This window comes from Balaenoptera ricei, chromosome 11, assembly GCF_028023285.1.
Source record: "Balaenoptera ricei isolate mBalRic1 chromosome 11, mBalRic1.hap2, whole genome shotgun sequence".
In the NCBI taxonomy this organism is placed as follows: Eukaryota; Metazoa; Chordata; class Mammalia; order Artiodactyla; family Balaenopteridae; genus Balaenoptera; species Balaenoptera ricei.
Window position 1 is genome coordinate 22,893,694 of NC_082649.1, and position 21,002 is coordinate 22,914,695.

Sequence of the window (21,002 nt, forward strand, 5' to 3'; positions counted from 1 at the left end):
AGATTAAATACTCCAAAAGTCTTTATACCGATTGTAGATAGAGCTAGGAGATTTTTAGGCTGACTTTCAGATATGCCTGGCAATTGTCTTTGTTACAAAAACATTAAGGTCAAGAAACTTACTGGTTGAGAGGGAGAAGGGGATGGAGGGTTATACTGGGGATGTGGAAGGTGTAGTATGATGTGCAAAACATTTCTATTAATTATTGATTATCTTTTGCCATTCTTCTGGAATTACCACCAGATCACAAACGCCATCCTGCATGAAAAAGAAAAAACATTTCCCCCCCTCAGTCTCTTTGCACTGGACTTCTTTTCCTGCTTCCAGTGTTCTTGACTGGGTCTCTAGGTCATCCAAACTGCAAAATACAGGAAAGAGTAACAAGAGAAACAGGAAACGAAGAAAGAAGAAGTGATATTTAGAGAGACAGGATAAGCACCTGACTCAAATAAAAACAAGCAAGAATCAAAGCAGAAATAAAGACACAGAGAACAAATGTATAGATACCAAGTGGGGAAGGGAGGGTGGGATGAACTGGGAGCTTGGGATTGGCATATATACACTACTATGTATAAAATAGGTAACTAATGAGAACCTACTGTATAGCACAGGGAACTCTACTCACTGCTCTGTGGTGACCTAAATGGGAAGGAAATCCAAAAAAGAGAGAATATATGTATATGTATAGCTGATTCACCTTGCTGTACAGCAGAAACTAACATAACATTTTAAAGCAACTATACTCCAATAAAAATTAATTTTAAAAAAAGCAAATTGATATTTAATATCCAGCTCTTAACATCTCAGCTTTTTGAGTGGGAGGTATTGAACAGATATTTATTGAGCACCTACTATGTGCCAAGCACTGTTCAAAGCTGTGTCCCTTACTATTAATCCATTCTCTCTCAGCTTCAAATTCACCCTCTTCTCTGATGTTGGCTCTGGCCATCTGCAAATTACATATCTAAAACTTTGCCAGTTGGCTTTCTCTTAGGTTCTGTCAATAAGAGGAACCAGAAGGAGACGGGAAGGCAGGAGGAGAGAAAAGGAACTGTTTTCTGAATTTTGCTATTCCAGTCAGGGTTGCTCCAACAATGGTAGTTGATTCCAACCATCATTCTCTTTGTGCTCTTCCTCAGAGGCCCAACCCCTACGCTTTTTTCCCCTCCGCCCTAGAAGGTGGTAACTACTTTCCATAGTTATTATCTCTGGGTTACCACAGTGTTCTCAGTTGAAATACCTGGTGTTGTTTCTGAACTAGAACTTGACTGATACGTAGGGGCTAGGGATACCACACTGTACACAACAGAAATTGCTCCTGATCTCATGGAGTTTACTATGTTTGAGTGGGACCTGGCAGACTGCAAGTCTGAATTTTTAACAGCAACCTCAGGAGATCAGATCTGAATGCAATCAGCTGAACAAGTTTTTGGAATCCCTCTGCACATATCCAGTTATCTCATGTTGACTATTGTGGGGAAGGTCTTCCTCCCAAGATTCTCCTTTTTTGTCTGATCACTCACGGCTTGCCTGCTGATCAGAACAGGCGGCAGTACCCTCAGGTATCCACAAGGCAGATCAAGAACAGAGCAAACACTCCATGCTTTCCAAAGAATTCTCAAAAGATTCAAAGTGCCCTTTCCTATTCTGCTTTACTGCTGTCTTTCCAAGTAAAGGGCTTATTAAGGCAATGCCCTACTGAGAGAAATGAATTATTTTGACACCTCTTCCTCTCTAGGTCCCCAGGAAGAGTCTGGGCCCAAGTCTTCTGCTTCTTTCCAAATGTTCCCAGTCTCTGCACCATTCCCCAACACTGCCACATAGTCAGTAGGCCAAGTCTACATGGCTACACAGTAACCTAATTTGTGTTTTCCTATCACCTCTTGCCCCACGCTGACACATTCTTTACATGAAACCAGCATAATCTTTTTGAAATCATCTCTGACCATGTTGTCCCTCTCTGCTTAAAATCCCCAGTGACTTTATATTGCTGCAAGGATGAAGTTCGTACTCTGCACTCCTAGCCATAACCTCTGAGCCTGTCTGTCCCTGCCTTTCTGTTTACCTTGCCCCCCACCTCCATCAGTATTGTCCCACGATATCTGCACTCAAGCACCTCAGGCCTTCTTTAAGTTCTCTGAAAGTATTCTGCTTTTTTGCTCTTCCTAGAATGCTGGAGCCATGTTTTTGTCTAATCTATTACTATGAAGCTGTTGGTTCTCAGTTTAAACATCATGTCCTGGGAAAAGTCTTCTCTTACCCCCTGGAAGAGGTCACCTCCCTTTATAATCCACTGTCTTGGAGATATGGGGTGGGGAACACCTATAGCTTGCATACGTTTATCTTAATTTTCTACCTCTATGCTCCCTTTATCCCTACTTAAGTCTATTAACATTTTCCATTTTATCTTATTACAGTGAAGTTGTGTAGACCACCTCAAATCTATTTTGAATAGTGGCATGACTAAATACATAATTAGAAATGTACTATGTACCATTGTGGTAAACCCAACCTTTGAGGAAGAAATTTCTGTTGCAGGATTTAAGGGAGGAAAGTGGATGAGAGATTAAGTAATTTGTCTAAGGTGGCACAACCAACCAATTAAATATGATGTTCTAATTCATCTATTTTATAATAAAAATAATAATGATGATAACACCTAACTTTCATTGAACTGTTAGCATGTCCCAGACACTATTCCAAAAGTTTACTTGTATTATCTCATTTAATTTGGAAACTCTGGTCATGAGATTATACTTGTTTGTTTCTCTACACACCTCAGTAACCTGTACTTTTTCCTAAGAGCATTTATCACAATGGCTGTTTAAACATTTATGGTGTAATTCATTGTTTAAAAGGCTGACTCTCCCTTCTAAAGGGTAAACTCCATGAAGGCTGAGGTGGGGGCTTCCCACTGCTGTAAACCAGGGGCAAAGCAGAGCTCCTTGCTCAAAATAAGTTCTCAAAACCTAGTTGTTAAGAGCTTTTTGTGCTAGGCATTCTTAAGGTCTGGGGGGAGACTGGAACACAAATTGTGAAGATGAAGGACAAGACGGTCCAGGTGATTACATCTCTAGTAACATACAACTTTTAGAAGTAATTGTTTATATTACTCAAATATGAGCGTTATCTTTTTCTTATGACCTGGGGGCAGAAGTAGTTGTGAGCCGTATTCACAGAGGCTAGAATGGAATTAGGAATAAAGAAAAGGAACATTAACAGAACTGGAACTTTGACCATGTACTTTTCTTCACATTAGGATGTACAGGAAATGCAGCACCGCTAAAGAGGCCCGGGTAGCTCAGTCGGTAGAGCATCAGACTTTTAATCTGAGGGTCCAGGGTTCAAGTCCCTGTGCGGGCGTAGCTTTTGACTTTTACCATCCAGTTCTGACTGCACCCTTGCAAAGCATGCATCTCTTTACACGGTATGTGTAAGTGACTCAGGCAAACGCCGAGGTGAATAGATGGGACCTTTACTGAAAGATGAAGGGAGCTAGCATTAAGGAGAGCCTTAGAGTACATGGCTTTGTACCAGAACCAAATAATTTTCTAAGAGTGAAGTAAGAGTTGGTAAATGAGTGGCTGAGGAGGCTTTTCTGGACATCAAATTTCCATAAAGGTAACAAGAATATCTAACCAATGATAATGTAACCTTATTTAGAAATATACTATGATCAGAATTCCATCTCTTCCCAGGGGCAGCCAACCCACAGCTTGGCTTGGCTTGGCTTTTTGGTGGTGAATGCACCAGACCATCATTGCCTAATATCATAGTCATTAATATTTTATTACTTCCTTACTCTGATTATAGGTTCACAGAGCAATCTTCTAATGTTCTTTGCTTTTCACTATAGAGTTTATTTTACAAGGGAAAGAATATGCTGATCAACCATCAGTATGGCTATAATATGTTCATACTCTGGCTTGGAATGTCTCTGACATTTGGTTATTGCGAGTCAGTCCTGTAAGCCTGAAAAAATCTGAGTGAATTAAAAAATAGTTTCTGATTCTACAAAGAGGAGGAACAGATTCAGAATAGTGGTTCCAACAAGAATCAAGATTCTCTAAGGAACTGCCTGAACAGCCAGACAATCCAGCTCTTTGGCCTCTCTACAATCCTTAACTGCATCTCTTAAACTGTAGCAGATGTAGGCTCCTGGAATCAGAGGCTGAGGGTCTAGAAGACACTGTTAGGTTGTTCCCTAGTATATGCCTTTTTCATTCTGCACCAGAATGAACTGTTGAAAGAACTATCCTGAAATACAGGTCCAGATATTTAGCAGGAGCAACCTAAGTATTGCCCTCTCTTTTTCCAGCACGGACTGGGCCAGAGAAGTATGCCTGCAGGATGAACTTCAGTAAGTGTGACTCCTGTGGGGATTACTGCAAAAATCCAAATTTGAGATGTTGATCGCCTGAAGTAATATAGTGGTAGGGAATATGGCAAATAAACCCCAAAACAAAAACAAAGTAACATTTAATATGCTAATTAATTCATTGACTTATTTGACAAGTTTTTATTGTTTGTCAGATACTGTGCTAGGCACTGGAAATACAGGAGTGGATAAAACAGACATACTTCTTAGGACACTAGCCACTGAATTTAAGCCCCACCCCCACTCCCATCCAGTATGATCTCATGTTAATTTAACTAATTACATCTGCAAAGACTCTATTTCCAAATAAGGTAGCATTCTGAGGTTCTGGGTGGGCATACATTTTTGTGGAACAATATTCAGTGTAGTACAGATGAGAAACCAGTTAGGACCAGATTAGATAGGGAGGCCAGGGCAAGGAGATGGCATGTATATATGAAGAGGAAACAAGAAGACTTACTGAGAAAACTGAATGTCAGATTTTCATATATCTGTCCATTCATTTTTTTCCCCCAATAAATTAGATTGCACCAATAGGATACTGTTCCAAGAAGAAATAGCAATCAGAAGAACTTGGACAAGAGGTTGTCCACTGGAAGGAGATGAAGATAACAAGTCATTATACATAAACAACATGTTTCTATATTTTTGCACCTACCAATCAGGAGGAAGAAAGCTTAGCCTTAAGCTCTTTGACCAGCACACAACTGGCCCAGTCTCCAGGAGGTAGACTTTTGCCAGACGAAGGCGGTAACCGTTTGACGGAGGGCGAGGGCAAAAAGTAGACCTGCCCCCTCTGAGGTTCGAACTCAGGACCTTCAGATTATGAGACTGACGCGCTGCCTACTGCGCTAAGGAGGCAGACGATCGACCTTCCTCATCAAATATCTTTAACACTGGAATTTACTTTGCTTAAACTTCGGTCCTGTTCTATAGTCCCTTTACTTTAAAGTCTGAAAATGAAATGCTCTCCTGTAACGTCTTAAAAGTGCAACAACTTCTACAACCTGAATCAGATGAGGAAAGTCGTTGTCGATGCCGCTGCCTTTGCTCCCCTCGTTCTGAACTGATGACCCTCACCTCTCACAACAGAAGGAGAATTTCCTGAACTTCTTGCCTAGATACCTGCACTTAACCTACACCGGCGTCCATCCCTGTGGTCTCTATGGAAAAGGAAAACGGCCCGATTCCTCTCTCACTCTCCCTCTCACCTTCCATACCCGATTCTTCTCATCAGTACTTTAAACACGTTAAAGTGTTTACTATCTTAAATAGCAAAACACTTCCTTTGACTCGGCGCCTCTGTCTCAGGTTGTCGCTCTGTTTCGTTTATCCCCCTTCGCAGGCAAATCTCCCATACAGCGGTCTGTCCTCATTTTAAGAAAACACCTCCCCAAGTCCCATCAGTTTCTCAACAGACTACAATCTTCCCCGACCACTGCTCCGTCCCGAAGAAGTCCAAAGGGGATTCCTGGACATATGGGACTTGATGCTTTAAAGAATAAGGTGTCCTTGGTGCAAACTCTTGGGAATCTGCTGGTATGAGAGAGCTGTAGTTACAGAAACAGGAACAGGTGAAAAGCTTGGTTTACCCAGACTCTTGGTTTGCCCCGGGAATGTCTCGGGAAAGCCCCCCCTCCTGGAAAACCTCTTCCTGGGGTGAGAAAAGTCAAGGTTTCAGAGATGGGTTGCGGACGGCTGGGCAAAGTACCAAAAAAAACCCTATGACAGCTTTACCTCCGCTGACCCCTCCGCCCCTGGAGGGCTGAGAGGAACACTGATTTTATTGCCAAATGGAGGCGGCTCATATTATTCGACTTCTGTAGTTGCAATCTCTGTTTTTCCCCTGGCCGCTGATGAGGGCAACCGGAATTTTTGGTTCCCAATAATGGGCAGTCCAGTGTTGCATCCCTCTGAGTGCTGTAACTTACATATGCGAAATAGGTGTTTTGTAGTTGTGAGCGTTAACAGTTTGGCTCTGCCTGTAGATTAACTGTTGTGCTTTTTATCGAAATAATGTTAGCTTAATTTTTAACATTGTGGATATTTCGACCATATTTCCTGAGTCTAGATAATGAAAATGAGAACGAACGACTACCATGTGAATGCCAGCATGACCCAGACCTCACCGAAAAAGTCTAAATGGCAGATGGAAGAACACATATAACTGGATTAGGGAGGTAAATTACCAAAACAGAGTACTGCACAATATGTAGAAAAGGATTTGGATTTGGGCATAGTAAAGAAGGAGGTGTGACAGTACAAGGGGCGACTGAATCTCCAAAGTCTGGGTTAAGACGGGGGAGAACTTTCGAATCAGAGGGTTTTCTTCGTCTCTAAATGACACCAATGCTCAGTCAAAAATAGTGTTGGGTATAATACTTGAAAAGAACTTGCATTCTCTATTTCCTGATTCAAAGGTTGCATTCCGAGGGCAAACAAAAAGGGAAATTTCGATACCATGTATTGGCCTCTTGTACTGTGAAGCCCATTCTGTCGGATGACCTTGTTCTCTACAATATAACGACTTCAAATGATGTGTCAAGTTAGGCAACCAAAAAATGTTTCCCCTAGCTCCTACGACTTTAATTTGAAACATGGTGTCGAAAAATCATCTTCTTGATTTGTATGTAGATTTAATAAAACCACTAGATACATAAAACAGAAGATTGTTGATATTTTGTTCAAATACGAACTAGGCCGTGCTCATCTATCTGCACATTTGGCAACAGTGCAAATGTAAATTTTGGCAAATTCCATTTAGCCTTACCAAAGAAAATAAAAAGATCTTATCTGCTAAATGTCCTGCACTCCTTGTACACACACATTGCTTTAAAAGTTTGTAGTTTGCTTACTCATGATATTGAGGCTTTCATGGTTTATTGAGGTTTATGGTCAGTTTTTATTTTCTTCAAAATGTGCAGAAGCACTTACTGAGATTTTTTACTTCACAGAAATGGAATGAGATAGCCTCTTTAGGCATGTGCCTACAAGGTGGCTATCACTGTTGCTGGCCATAGAAAATACTTTAAAATATTGGTCTGCTGTAAAATCTTTATTTTCAAAGTGTGGGGTAAAAAGAATGTCCTTATCTAATTTGGAAATACTCCGAGGATGGGAATGGAGAAAAGTACTATGGTAAAACAGAAATGTGTATGCTCTTTCTCCAATATTGTTTGATGTTATGTAGATTGGGACAAAAACTCATACACTAAAAAAATGATTTATTTGGGGGAAAATATGACTGCTTCAGAACAAAATAATAATAACAACAACAACAACAACAACAATAATAATAATACCAGAAAGGGACAGCCAAGTAGTCAAGTTAAACAGGACTTTCTTAACTTATTTGCTGAAAGTATAACTTATTTGGAATCCAAGTTTTATTTCACAAGTTTAAATTACTGCTGTGCTTTTTATCAAGATGAGAACTGGGCAAGGAGCAGGTTTGGGGGATGGGTAGGAAATCAAGAGATCTTTGAACATGTTAAGTTTGCGATGCCTTTTAGACATTCAGTGGAGATGTCAGTCATGTACTTTGATCTGCTCAATGGAGAGATGGGGTTGAAAGTTTAAGTCTGGGACTTCTCAGGGTATAGATGGTATTTAAAGTCAGGTGATCAGGTGAGCTCAGGTAGGGAGAGGGTGTATGTAGAGAATACATGAGGACTCAGGTCAGGACCCTAGAGAACTCCAAAATTTAGAGACTGGGAGGAGGAGGAAATAAAGAAGGAACTACATTTAAGTGGAAAAAAAAAAGAAAAAAAACCCCAAACAAACAGACAAACAAAAAAACCAAGAGAGAGTGGTGTTCCAGAAATCAAGTGAATGTGTTTCCATAAAGAGGGAGTATCAGCTGGGCCAAGTGTTATTGAGAAGCTGAGCAAATTGAAGACTGAGAATTGACCATTGGATTTTGCAAGACGGAGGTTGCTGAGACTCGACAAGGGAGTTTCAGTGGAGTTAGAGGAGATGAAGGTTTGGTTTAGAGTGGGTTAAATGGAGGAGCACAGTTGGGGGTATGCTCTACCCATTCAGCTATTCAGATTCAGGTTTGGAGAAAGTGGTGGTGTGTTTGATTTGACCAAGGGTGGGGAGTGGGTCACAGGAGATGAAGGTTATACAAGCTAGTAATGCTGGCAATTAATTATGAAATCTAAGCTGTGGAAAGAGGGAAGTAAAGACGTGAGGAGGAAGGGGATACATTTTCTCTTGTTTTTCTCCCCATTCTCCTATCCCCATCCTCCTCAGTTTCTGAGATCTCTAAATTCTGAGTCAATTCTCTTCAAGTATGAGAAGATTCTCATTAAAATATCCTCATCAGCTCTGCAGCCTTCGTTTCATTCAACTCCATCCAGTCTTGCTGACCTTGAGGGCTTCAAAATATTTTAGCATGCAATAGCATCTCTTCATCTACATGAACAACTGTGTTAAGGCACCAGACTCAAGGCCTGTCATTCTCATTGTTTTCTCCCTGGTTTTCAAATCCCACTTCTCCGTAAGAAAAGTATCACCTTGGCGAAGACCTGCTTCTCCTCCAACAGCAGGTGAATAGCATCATCACACTTGCATCCTTTTTAATCCCTTCCTCTCTTTTACTCACATTCTACCAGCTTCCAAGCCCTGTGAATTCTACCTCCTTGGTACTTCCTGAATCTGTCTCCTTTATTCCATACCAGATTACTACCACTGTTTTACTTTTTCTTTCTCCTCATCCTCCCTCCGTGTCTTTCCTCTGCTACTGCAGTGGCCTCCAGTCTGTTTTCTGGGCTTCTAACCTTGCTTGTCTCCCATTGTTTGTCTACACAGGGCTGTCATACACAGGCGCCCTATAAAAGACACTTGTGGCGAAGGTAAATAGGAGCTGAAGTCTGACCTGAGTTCTGAGAGCCAAGCCATGAGCCCTTGGATAGAGGTGGCATTTTCCTTTTTTTGTACTTTATCAGCCCCGAGGGTTGCCTTTCTGTTATTCATCCACCAATATGAGTCGTTATTACATAATTTGCACAAAGGCATTCTGTGTGCTAGCTGAGGCCCCACTTCTGCATTACAGTCAGGACAAGCTTGCAAAAAATACCAGTTACACTGTCCTTTCTGTTCAGAAGGGCACTTCTTTGTCTTTCCAAAGCCTTTGAGGTAAAGTCAAAGTCATTGAAGATACAGCTCGCAATGTGTTCTCATTATCTACTAATATGTAACAGAGAATTCCAAAACACAGTGGCTTGTGGTACGCAGAATAATGGACATTCCAAAAGATTCTCTAATCCCTGGAAACTGTGAATGTTACCTTACATGGTAAAAGGGACTTCACAGATGTGATTAAGATTGAGGACCATGAGATGGGGAGATGATCCTAATCACAAGAGTCCTTAAAAGTGGCAGAGAAGCAGAAGAGTAGGGAAAGGGATGTGATTTGAGGACTTGACCCACCATTCATGGCTTTGAAGAACCAAGGAATGTAGCGGTCTTTAGAAGCCAGGAGTGGCCATTAGCTCAAGCCAGCAGAAAACAGAGAGTTCAGTCATACAACTAGAAAGAAACAAACTCTATAAACAGTGTGAAGCGGGAAACAGATTCTCCCCTAGAGCCTCCAGAAAGGCATGCAGGCTGCGAATACCTTGCTTTCAGCATGGTGAGACCATACCCGTCACTTCTGACCTGAAAAATTCTAAGATAATAAATTTGTGTTTTTTAAAGCCACTAAGGTTGCTATGATAGCAATAGAAAACTATTTTGTTATCTCTCTTGATTCTGTAGGTTCACTGGGCTCACCTGGGCAATTTTGCTCCGTGTGGTGTCAGCAAGAACTCCAGACCTCTGAGGACTTGATTGGGCTGAGCTCTCCAAGATGGCTTGCTCACGTGACTGGTGGTGGCAGTTAGTGTTTGTGACCTGCTAGGAGCTCTGTTGAGGCTGTTGTCCAGAGTGCCTAGCTGTGACCTTCCCATGTGGCTTGGACTTCTCACAGTATAGTGACTGGGTTCTGAGAGGGAGCTTCCCAGATTGAGCATTCCAAGAAACCCAGTCAGAAGCTGCCAGGGTTCTTATGACTCAGGCAGGCCTGGAACTGGCAAAGTGTCACTTCAATGAAGTTCTGCTTGGTCAGCCAAGATTCACTGTGGGAATGTGCTACACAAAGGTGTGATTACTGAGAGACCTGCTATGCTGGGGTCAGTTTTGGGAGACTAGCTACCACACAAGGTAACTCTTTTTTCATTTGCAGCTTCATCTTAATCTTATTCCTCTTGGCCCATGCACCGTTGATGCTCTGCTCAGGTCTAATGGAACTAGGAACCAGGGATTTTCACACCTTTTCAGCTTTGCACCTGTTGATGCTTCATGGAGAGAATCTTCCCATGCCCTATAAAACTGACACAATTCCAACATGTGGGATTTCCCCCACACCACCAAGCAATTCTTTACACTAGCTGGGTGTCCTACAGTTCAACTCAGTTCTGACACTACCTACCCAGAGGTAGCATCAGATTTTACCACTTAAGGGCTCAGCTCCACAAGACTGCCCACAGTTGCCAAACATGAGTCCAGGTTGTCAGCTGTGCATCTGATTGAGTGACTAGAGATGGGAATTTTCACAGACTCCCCTCCTTGGGTTCAATTAATTTGCTAGAGCAACTCAGAACTCAGAGAAACATTTTATGTACTAGATTACTGGTTTATTGTAAGAGTCTATCACTCAGGAACAGCTAGATGGAAGAGATGCAAAGAGCAAGGTATGGGTAAAGGGGGGATGGAATTTCCATGCCTTCTCTGAGCTGGTCACTGTCGCCACATCTCCAAGTGTTCATCAGCCCAGAAGCTCTTCAAACCCTGTCCTTTTTGGTTTTTATGGAGGCTTCATTGTATAGGCACAATTCATTAAACGTAGGCCATCGGTAATTTAACTTAATCTCCAGCTCCTCTCCCCTCCCAGGAGGTAGGAGGTGGGACTGAAAATTTCAACCCTCCAATCACATGGTTAGATCCCCTGGCAACCTGTGCCCATCCTTAGGAGACCTCTGGGGCTTTCCCAAAGTCTCCTCATTAACATTACAAAAGGCACCTTTAGGGCTCTCATCAATTAGGAAAGTCTAAGGGTTTTAGGAACTGTGTGCCAGAAGTGTGAGGAAGACCAATTAATATTTATTATAAATCACAACGATCAATCACATCTTTCTTACCTGCCTAATTATAGCTCATCTTTAAGACACATTTCAGCTATCATCTCTTTCAGTAAACCATCCCCATCTTAGGTTAGGTGCCCGTACTGATGATTTTCTCTACACAACATCCTGCCCTTACACCTATGGAAGAATACGAGTGTGTCTTAATTCTCACTGATTTACTTGTCTGTATTTTTAAAAAATCAGGCCATAAGCTCCTCAGAAGAGTGCATTTTGTACTCTCCGATTCCCCAGATGGACCTAGTATAGATGGCACAAAGAAGGGTCTCAGTAAATGTTGGCTAACAGAGTAGTAATTGAACAATTCTCTGCATATATTTATTACTTACCACAAAACGAAAATGCACCCAACATGACATTGTACAAATGTCCTGGTTTCAACCATGCACAAAATTATGTATGCCTGAGGGCGGGAACTAAAAAGGAAGAAGGGAAATGCCCATAATCAGTTGGGAAGGAAGAACTGTGGGTATCTTTTTATTTTTCTCTTTAATGTTCTAATATCATAACGCTGCCACTGTTAAAATAAATGAAAATGTGTAGACATCTGGTTCCAAAGCGTCAACAGCCTTGTCACTTGCAGCACGGACCGCTGATTGGCTTAACCTGGGAGTTTCTTAGAAATGCAGACTCTCAGACCTCACCCCAGATTTACAGCATTAGAACCTGCATTTTAGCGAGACCCCCCACCCCAACGCCGTGATTTTGTGTGCGCATTGAAGTTTGCGAAGAACACAACCCTCAATACAGTCCTTCACCCTTTCCTTTATTAAATTTACAGCCATTTGTTTAACAGACCTTTTTGCAAAGATTCCGAGGACAACACGATAAACCGAGCTTATTCACATCTCTGCCAGGGCTTTCTGCGTCTCCTGAGCTCGGTTCTATCAGCCCCTTCTAGCAATCTAGAGTGGGTAGTGGGCTGGGCACAGGGGAGTCGCCGCGCGGGTCGCGCCGCGCAGCACGGCAGGGCCGCCGGCCGCAGCCTCCAGGCCCGCGGCGCCGCACCTCCCCGCGCCGGGCACGGTGGCGCGCGCCTGTAATCCCAGCTTCCCGGGAGGCTGAGGTCGGCGGATCGTGGGTGACCGGGGGTTCGGGACTACCGCGCTGTGTAGAGCGGGCGTCCGCACCGGGCCTGGCACCAACATGGGGCTCCCGGGGGAGCCCGGGGGTACCAGGTTGTCTAAGGAGGGGGGACCCGGCCCAGGCCGGACACGGAGCAGGTCAAACTCCCCGTGCTGGGCGGCGGTGGGACCGCGCCTGCGAGCAGTGCCTGCAGTTCTGCCCGGACATCCGACGAGACCCGGTCTCTTTTGTTTAATCTTCCCTGGATTCTCTTTTTTAAGAATCGTTTTTCCCCAGCATTATTTTTGCACACAGCAGACCACCTAACTTCACGGAGTACACGGGGCGGCGTACATACTACTGTTAAAAGATAAACTGAGGCATATTAAAATTTTTAAGATTTTACTTGAGCAAAAATCGATTCCAATCGAGCAGCATCCAATCTAGCAGGTAGGAAGGAGCTCCGAGGAGCTGTACAAAATGAAAGACTTTAGTAGGCAGAAGGGAGCAGGAACAAGGAAGTTATACTAGGCAAAAAAGCTGGTTGGCTATTGCTAGGTTACTTTCCTTTAGGGGATGGCAGGAGTCTATCAGGCGGATAACCTAACTAGTAGTGCTGATCAGGTGATTCCTGATTGAATGGTTTTAGATTACATTTCTAGGGGGCAGAGGTCGTAGTTAGATCTAGGTTTGGTGACAATGAGGCTTAGCATAAATAACTCCATTTGGGGCCTGTCTTTTTTTTTTTTTTTTTTAACACTACTGTATACTTTATCTTTAGGTTTTGCACACAGGGGAAGGGTGGTGTAGTCAGTCCACACTGGAAGAAGCTCTTCTTAGTGACTTATTATCCTGGGGATTTCTCCACCCTGCAATCAGCCTTTCCCAAAACAGTAAGGCTGCACTGCATTTTGTAAATACTGCTGCATTATATTGCATTGCATGACAATTGTATAATCCAAGACAGATTTGCCACAGGTCTGAACTTCCAAGATTTTTCAGGAACTTCTCACTCAAAAACCTGTACACAATTGTTCTTCCTGGATTGGACAAAAGACCTAAAGAGACATTTCACCAAAGCAGATATATGGATGGCAAATAAGCACATGAAAAGGTTTTCAACATCATTAGCCACTGAGGAAATGCAAATTACAACCACAATGAGATGTCACTGCATACCTATCAGAATGGCTAAACTAAAACTAGTAACAATGCCAAGTGTTGATGAGGCTATATACATTGCTGGTGGGAATGTAAAATGGTGCAGCCACTCTGGGAAACACTTTGGCAGTTTCTTTAAAAACTAAACATGCAAGTACCATGCCACCCAGAAGTTGCACTCCTGGACATTTATCCCAGAGAAATGAAGACTGATGTTTACACAAAAACCTATCCTCAAATATTTATAGCAGATTTATTCATAATAGTAAAAAGCTGGAAACAACCCAAATGTCCTTTAATGGGGAATGTTCAAACTGTGGTATATTCATACCACAGAATAGTATTCAGTAATAAAAAGGAATGAACTATTGAAGCACTCAACAACCTGGATGAATTTCCAAAGAATTACAGTGAGTGCAAAAAGCCAATCCCAATAGGTTACATATTATATGTTTCCATTTATATAACATTGTTGAAATTACAAAATTATAGAAATGGACAACAGGTTAGTGGTGGCCAGATGTTGGGGGGGTGGGCAGGAGGAAAGTGGATGTGGCTATAAAAGGGCAACATGAGGATCCTAGTCGTGATGGAAATGTTCTGTATCTTGACTTTATCAATATCAATACCCTGCTCCTGATATTGCATTATAGTTTTGCAAGATGTCACCATTGGGGGCAACTCAGTAAAGGGTACATGAGATCTTTCTATATTATTTCTTATAATTGCAGGTGAATCTACAATTATGTATAAGTTTAAAATTGAATTAAAAAAAGACAGAGGTCAGGACACTGAGACGCAGCCATTTCTAAAGAGTCCTTAGACTCTTAGGGGAGAGGGAAGATGGAAACAGAACAGCTGGAGAGTACAGAGAAGAAAAGGTCCAAGGAAGATTGATTCATGAAGGATGAGTTGTCAATAGTTTGTGTCCTGCACAGAATTAAATTTAGGGCCAAAAAAAGAGACAAAGCATTAGAAACTTGGGAAGTTGATAGTAATGGTTTCCTGGGTTTGGAAGGCAGACCTCAGCTGACAAGCAACTGGTGAGGCAAGGAAGTGGAGGCAAATACTGTTCCTGTAACAAGTTTGGTGGTGGTTGGAAGGAAAGATTCTGGGGAAGAAGCACGAGGGCCAGACAGGAGGGCATGTGTTCTCTTTTTTGTTGTCTGAAGATGGACATGCAGGCATTCTGTAGTTTGAAGAGAGGCAGGTAAGAGGGAGAGAGATCAAAGACACGAGGGCAGAATGGAATTGGGAGAAGGGTCAAAAGCTCAGATGGCATATCTATTAGCCTCGGAAATGAGGGGAAATTTGCCTCTGAGTAGAAAGGAAGAGGTTGGGATATGTGAAGAACTACCAAATTAGGAGGTAGGGGAAAAAGGAGCTACAAGAATATCATGACTCTCTTCTCTCCTTCAAGGCTCAGCCTCAGTTTACCAGGCACCCCGCACGCCGCCCCGCCACCGCCCTTCCAGCCAGGAGCCACCTCTTCAATTCAACTCAGATGACTTCATTTTCCAGGAACCTTTCCTTCAGTTCTCCTGCCTTGCCTCTCTCTTTCTCTTCAGAGTTGCATAGGAGTCCACCTAATAAATATTTATTGAAGGAACATGACGTCGAGAATAAAATGCAGTTGGTATTCCTCATATTAAACTTCTCCTTTCCATATCTATCTGGATGACCTGTCTCCTTTGCATTACAAGCTGGCAGAGAATAAGATTAGGGGGAAAGGGAGATCATGAAGTAGAAATGAACAGGAGAAAGAGGAGTACTTTGGGGTCTCTTGACTTTGGCTTACGGTTGTTGGAATAATTCCATGGGAATGAAGAAGGGATAGGTTTGAAGAAAGAGGAACATAGCATAAGTGGAACAGAGCCCGAACCAAGAAAGAAGATACACACTAAATATTACAAAGAAGGGAAAGTGGTTTTCCTTCTGCACGTTTGGATCTACCTCTTTTATTTTGTGAGATGTAGAAGCCCATCCCTAGGCTACTCTGACTGGAAGAATCGTTTTATTGCACAACCCTCTGTGTCTTCCTATATGAATTTGAGAAAACAGTTGCCTCGTGTTTCGGTATATTCTTGTTTGCATTCTGTTCTCTCAGTATTTTAATGTAGCTCCGAAAGGAGACATGCCGAAACCCGGGATCGAACCAGGGACCTTTAGATCTTCAGTCTAACGCTCTCCCAACTGAGCTATTTCGGCTCCGCCCACAACGCTTTCAAATAATGTCTTATGACTTATCCTCTGTCTTTTTATTCACTAAATATAAAAAATTTGATAAACAGAATCATAAACACTTTGAGGAAAGCAAAGATAAATTTAAAAACGGTTTTCACCTTCGAATGACTCACCAATTTATGAGGAGAACGATAAGAAGACAGTTACAAATTAATGTCATAAGAACTGCCGTAACGACTTAGTTAAATCTACAATTTATTCCTGAGTAAATCCACATGTCTGGAGCAGGGAAGGAGACTCTATGCAGCTACGTGGCCCCGGTTACTCCTTCTTGGGCGTTGCCACATCTTCCCCTTGTCCAGATTTTATTGGTTGGTGCGGAACAGGAGGTTCATGTATAAAATGAATGTGATCTTGCATTGCCTCATTGAATAGTCAGAAAAGGAGTGCCGCATTCGTACGTATGGAGCATTAGCTCTGTAGGTTTATTTTGAGAGGCATTTGTCATCTTCCCTGGTGGTCTAGTGGTTAGGATTCGGCGCTCTCACCGCCGCGGCCCGGGTTCGATTCCCGGTCAGGGAAAGGCTCTTTTTTTTCCACCTACACGGCTATCGCGAAACCAAGGGGGAAAGTTGTAAATAAGACTAGAAGTTGAAGTGTATACTAAAAGTTGAAGTGTATACAAGTTAACTTTTAATTTTCATATGAGGCATTTTCTGCCTAGAAACTCTGCAACGTTTTTGATATTCCAGCCGCAAAATGACAAATGATGTAAATTTCAGTTATTTACGAAGTTTTGTTGATGAGCATGCTACCTGACATTGACCAAAAAGTTCGCCACTATCCTGAATGCTTCAAAATTTTAATTTATTCAGTTGGATGGTTCAGTGAGCAGGAAATTTTGGAGGTAACTGATTAGCTTTAGGAGTTGGTTGAGATTAGCATAACACTTTGTAAAGAGAGTTACGAATGAAGGTGAAAGGGAAGAAATCGCGAAGTTATTTCCTGGAGGTTTGCCTTGGCTGGTTGTCGGCGAGTTTCTGAATTCCCGAGAGCGGCTGGAATTGTGAAACGCACTCTCTCCGGCGGGTTTTCTAGTTTCACTGATCCAGCTGGGAGAAGGGGGATCGGCCTAGAAATACTGAAACGGTAACTTAACCTTGGATCAAGGCGGTCTCCGGACTGCCTCATCTCCACAGCGCCTCCACCTGTTTTCCGCTATGAATTTACAATTTGTCTGGGGTTTCCTAAGAGAGGAAATAGGGGAAGGCCATATTATTAAAGGAAAACTGCTGTCAAAAAACTAAGAAACAGGCAAACGATGTATTCAGCATCTCTGAATGGGCACCTGAGAAATTTACTGACAGCTACTTGAGAGAAAGCAGATTCTGTTATCCTTCTGACTTTTGACAAGGTTTGATGCCTTTGTGCTAATCGGCTCCTGTCTGACAGTATTGGGGCACGAATCTTTGTTACTTAGTTTGTCTAAATAGCAGCCACAGAAGTATTGCTTACTATTTCCTTCTCATTTCTTATAAAAGTTCAATGCACATATGAACTCTCCACAAGCTTTCAAACAAAGATCATGGTGACCCTGATCTTACTCTACCAACAGATGGGGACACGATGTTTTTATGATCATGTTAAATGAAGCAGTAATACTCTTTTTCTAACTAATTGCACATTCCCTGCTCTCCCCCAACCCCCATATATAAATTCACAAATTCCAAAACCTCTTTGAGATGGGACACTCCTTTGTCATCTTGCCAATACTCTCCTTGAGTTAATACACTTTGACGCCTATGTAAGATCAATTTGTCTAAGAAATTTTGTTTTGCCGTAAATATAAAAGTAGTATAGTTTGTCAAATTTCTGTATATACTGAAGCTGTTCTGTTTCTTTCTGCTTTGTGTTTCACAGGAAATCAACCCCATAGGGCTGATGGTAATCACTCCTGAACAACATCCTCTTTTAGTGATGTCATATTTTGTCTCCTCTGTATGCAGCAAGAATCCTTTGCTTCATTTTTTTTTTATATGTCTGTTTTTAGGGAGGAGTCTGGGTAGAACCCCTGAATGTGTTTAATGGTTTTCTAAATTTTAAAACTTTCCTACATAAACCTAATTGGATTAGAGACAAAGGACTCTTCTTTGAAAGTGATGTGACTTCTTTTTTTATTCTTCTGTTATGAGCTATTACTTATTCTCCATGGGGGGGGAAAATCTCTAATCTGTATTTTAGCACAGTAGGTTCTGTGCTCATGAGACTGCTACCTAATTACTTGTCAACTCAGAGAGAAAATGGCAAAAACGTAACAAAACCAAAATCCACATAAGTACAAGAGGAAGGAGGGAGAAGTTGAATGGCTATAAGAAAAAGGACAACAGTTGGGGGTCAGTAAATCAATCTTAAGGGCCAAGGTAGGTTTGCACTACACTAGTCCCTATGGAAGATGAAAAATGAGCAAGACACGCTCCTATCTCTTAACATCCCTAAACCCCAGTTTTCCCATCTGTAAAAAGGGAATAAAAAATCTACTGCATAGATTTGCTATGGGGAGTAATGCACAAAAAGTGCTCAGCCATACTATTATCCTAATCCATATGATTTTATTGTTATTATTATTTTTATTACATTTGTGGTGCTTAGGATGAGTGGAGGAGACAGATATTGTGAACAAGTTTTCCATTGGGCAGAAAGAGTAATCTGCTAAGAAAAAAAAGTGTGGAAAATCACGGTGGTGTGTGTGTGTGTGTGTGTGTGAGAGAGAGAGAGAGATAGACAGAGAGAGAGAGAGAAAGAGAGGGAGAGAGATTCGGAGGCAGGGTGGAGAACTGACTATTTGAAGTGGGCTTTGAAGAATGAGCAAGATTTCTGAGAGGGAATGAGGAGGAGACCGGCATTCCAGGACAAGGGATCAGGGGAAGCAAAGCGCGGAATTGTGAAAGCTCCTGGATCATTCAGGACTTTGAAATCCGAACTCTTTGAATTCTGAACTAAAATTTGGAAAATCTTTGCTACTGATGGGATGGCATAAGTTTTCAATGTCAAGCTTTCTGGCCATACCCAGTGAAGCTAGAATTACACTTCTGTATATGTTCCGATGGCAATTGCTGACAAATCCACCTCCTAAAGGTGCATAGTTGCTTCCCAGAAATTTTCTCAAGTCGGTCGGTCCTGAGGAACTAATTTTAAATGCTTTACAATCAATTTAGTCTCTAAAGAGAAGATCATCAGAGTTCCCTGTTCGACTTCCAGGAACCTGTGAGGGTGGTTCCGAATCTCACTCCTACCCAACTGTCGGCCTGAAGCTGTGGGTTCCCCAAGACTGAACTAGAACCAGCGAGAGAGGCAGTCCTCCCCGCTTCCTAGAGAGTACACACTGAGGTGGCAGTTGGATAGAGGGTACTAGAAAGCGCCTCTCCAGGGACCAGGAAGAGGGATATATTTGTATACCATTTAAATTCTTTGTTCTGTGTGGCGTAGGCCTTTAGTCCTTGCAGGGACTGCCTCCTGAGGAGCACGGTTGGGCACATTATTTCTCGGAATGTTAGAATCATAGATCCGGAAACGGTCAGGTAGCGGCAGCTGACGGGGGCCTCCCCACCATCACCCGGACTGGACCGTGGGGGCTTTGGGAGAAGCTCTCCTCTGCTTTTCATTCTCCTTCTCCTCTTTCTCCTTTCTTCCACTTTTCACCCCTGGCTCCTTCAGGAATCTGTGTCTTCCCTCCGGGAGCGGGCCTGTGGGGTGGGGAAGGGGTTGCAGGTGCAATCCCGACCCCGGCCCCCCTCCACCCAAACTTTTCCTTGTTACGCTTCTCGCCAGGCTTGTCTCACTCCAGCCCCCAGCCCCACCGCATTCCTCCGCGTATTCGTAAATTCCTCCAAGCAGGCCTTTCCAGATCTACACTAAGTCAGCTCCTTCAACCAAGTGTGAACCCAGCCCTCCTTCATTCGCAGCACTGAGTTGTAATAACTAGATGAATGTTTGCCTTCCCTGGTAGCTCTGAGGGTGAGGACAGCAATGGTCAAGTGTTTCTGCTGAATACCCAGTGCACAGCTTAGTGCCCAGGTACCCAGTAGGCACTTGGTCAATACTTGTTGAACGAATGAGTGGACTCCTGATGCCCACTCCTTGATATAGTCACTTTATCTCAATTTATTTCTTCATTTTTCTGTTTCCCCCCTCTTAGTTTACCATGTAGGAATGTGAGCACTAGAAAGAGAAAATTGGTCTCTGAATTGATGCCTTCGATGGATCAAGATGACGCTGATGAAGCATTGAACCAGTCAGCGCCTAGCAGGAGGGTACCATTCTGTGTCTCTGAGGGTTAAAGTTGTCACAAAGTGGTCAGTTTCCATCAAAGTCTGTCCATCTTGCCCTCAGAGATCCAGAACTGGTGGGGGTACATGGTGCTCATAGTGGGGAGGAGACTACTGCTGTTGTGAGGGACTGAGAGAGAGGACCAGGGAGAGGGCTCAGAATGACACAGCAGGTGCGAAAAGAGGCTCCTAGCTTGGGATATATGGAGAAACTGGGGAAAGTGAGGCTTTAGCAAGCGTAAGGGTAACTATGTTGCTTCTACTCTCTTGAGAATCCTTTTTCTTAGTGATTTTCCTAAGGTAATCTCCTTAGGAAATAACACTGGTAATTGCTAAAGTATTGCAGCTACAGATAATGAGATACTACTAAATCAGTTTTTTACTTTTTATTTTCTTAGAAAGAGAAGGCCGTTGAAGACAAAGCAGAGAGAGATTTGTAGATGCCTACTTTGAAGATTAGAGAGATGTGGCCACAAACCAAGGAATGCCAGCAGCCACCTGAAGCTGAAAGTCAAGGAACCGGATTTTCCCCTAGAGTCTCCAGAGGAAGGTTGGCTCTGAGGACACCTTGATTTGGGAGGTGATACAGATTGGACTTCTGGCCTCCAGAATTGTGAGAGAATACATTTCTGTTGTTTCAAGTCACACAGTTTGCGCTAATTTGTTACAGTAGGCACAGGAAATGAACGCCCATGCACTATGCAA

General features: G+C 42.7%; 1 long non-coding RNA gene and 4 other non-coding genes across 5 annotated transcripts; 3 read left to right on the forward strand and 2 right to left on the reverse strand.

Moving 5' to 3' along the window:
* Positions 1–3,290: 3,290 nt before the first annotated feature.
* Positions 3,291–3,363, forward strand: TRNAK-UUU (transfer RNA lysine (anticodon UUU)). Its single transcript has one exon. It is a non-coding gene; the product is annotated as a tRNA-Lys (tRNA).
* A 1,803-nt stretch (positions 3,364–5,166) lies between these two features.
* Positions 5,167–5,239, reverse strand: TRNAM-CAU (transfer RNA methionine (anticodon CAU)). Its single transcript has one exon. It is a non-coding gene; the product is annotated as a tRNA-Met (tRNA).
* Positions 5,240–15,923: 10,684 nt separating this feature from the next.
* TRNAF-GAA (transfer RNA phenylalanine (anticodon GAA)) lies at positions 15,924–15,996 on the reverse strand. The gene has a single exon. It is a non-coding gene; the product is annotated as a tRNA-Phe (tRNA).
* A 486-nt stretch (positions 15,997–16,482) lies between these two features.
* On the forward strand, positions 16,483–16,554 carry TRNAE-CUC (transfer RNA glutamic acid (anticodon CUC)). Its single transcript has one exon. It is a non-coding gene; the product is annotated as a tRNA-Glu (tRNA).
* Positions 16,555–19,381: 2,827 nt separating this feature from the next.
* LOC132374497 (uncharacterized) lies at positions 19,382–20,942 on the forward strand. Its single transcript, XR_009505676.1, has 2 exons — positions 19,382–19,550; positions 20,696–20,942. It is a non-coding gene; the product is annotated as an uncharacterized LOC132374497 (long non-coding RNA).
* Positions 20,943–21,002: the final 60 nt, after the last annotated feature.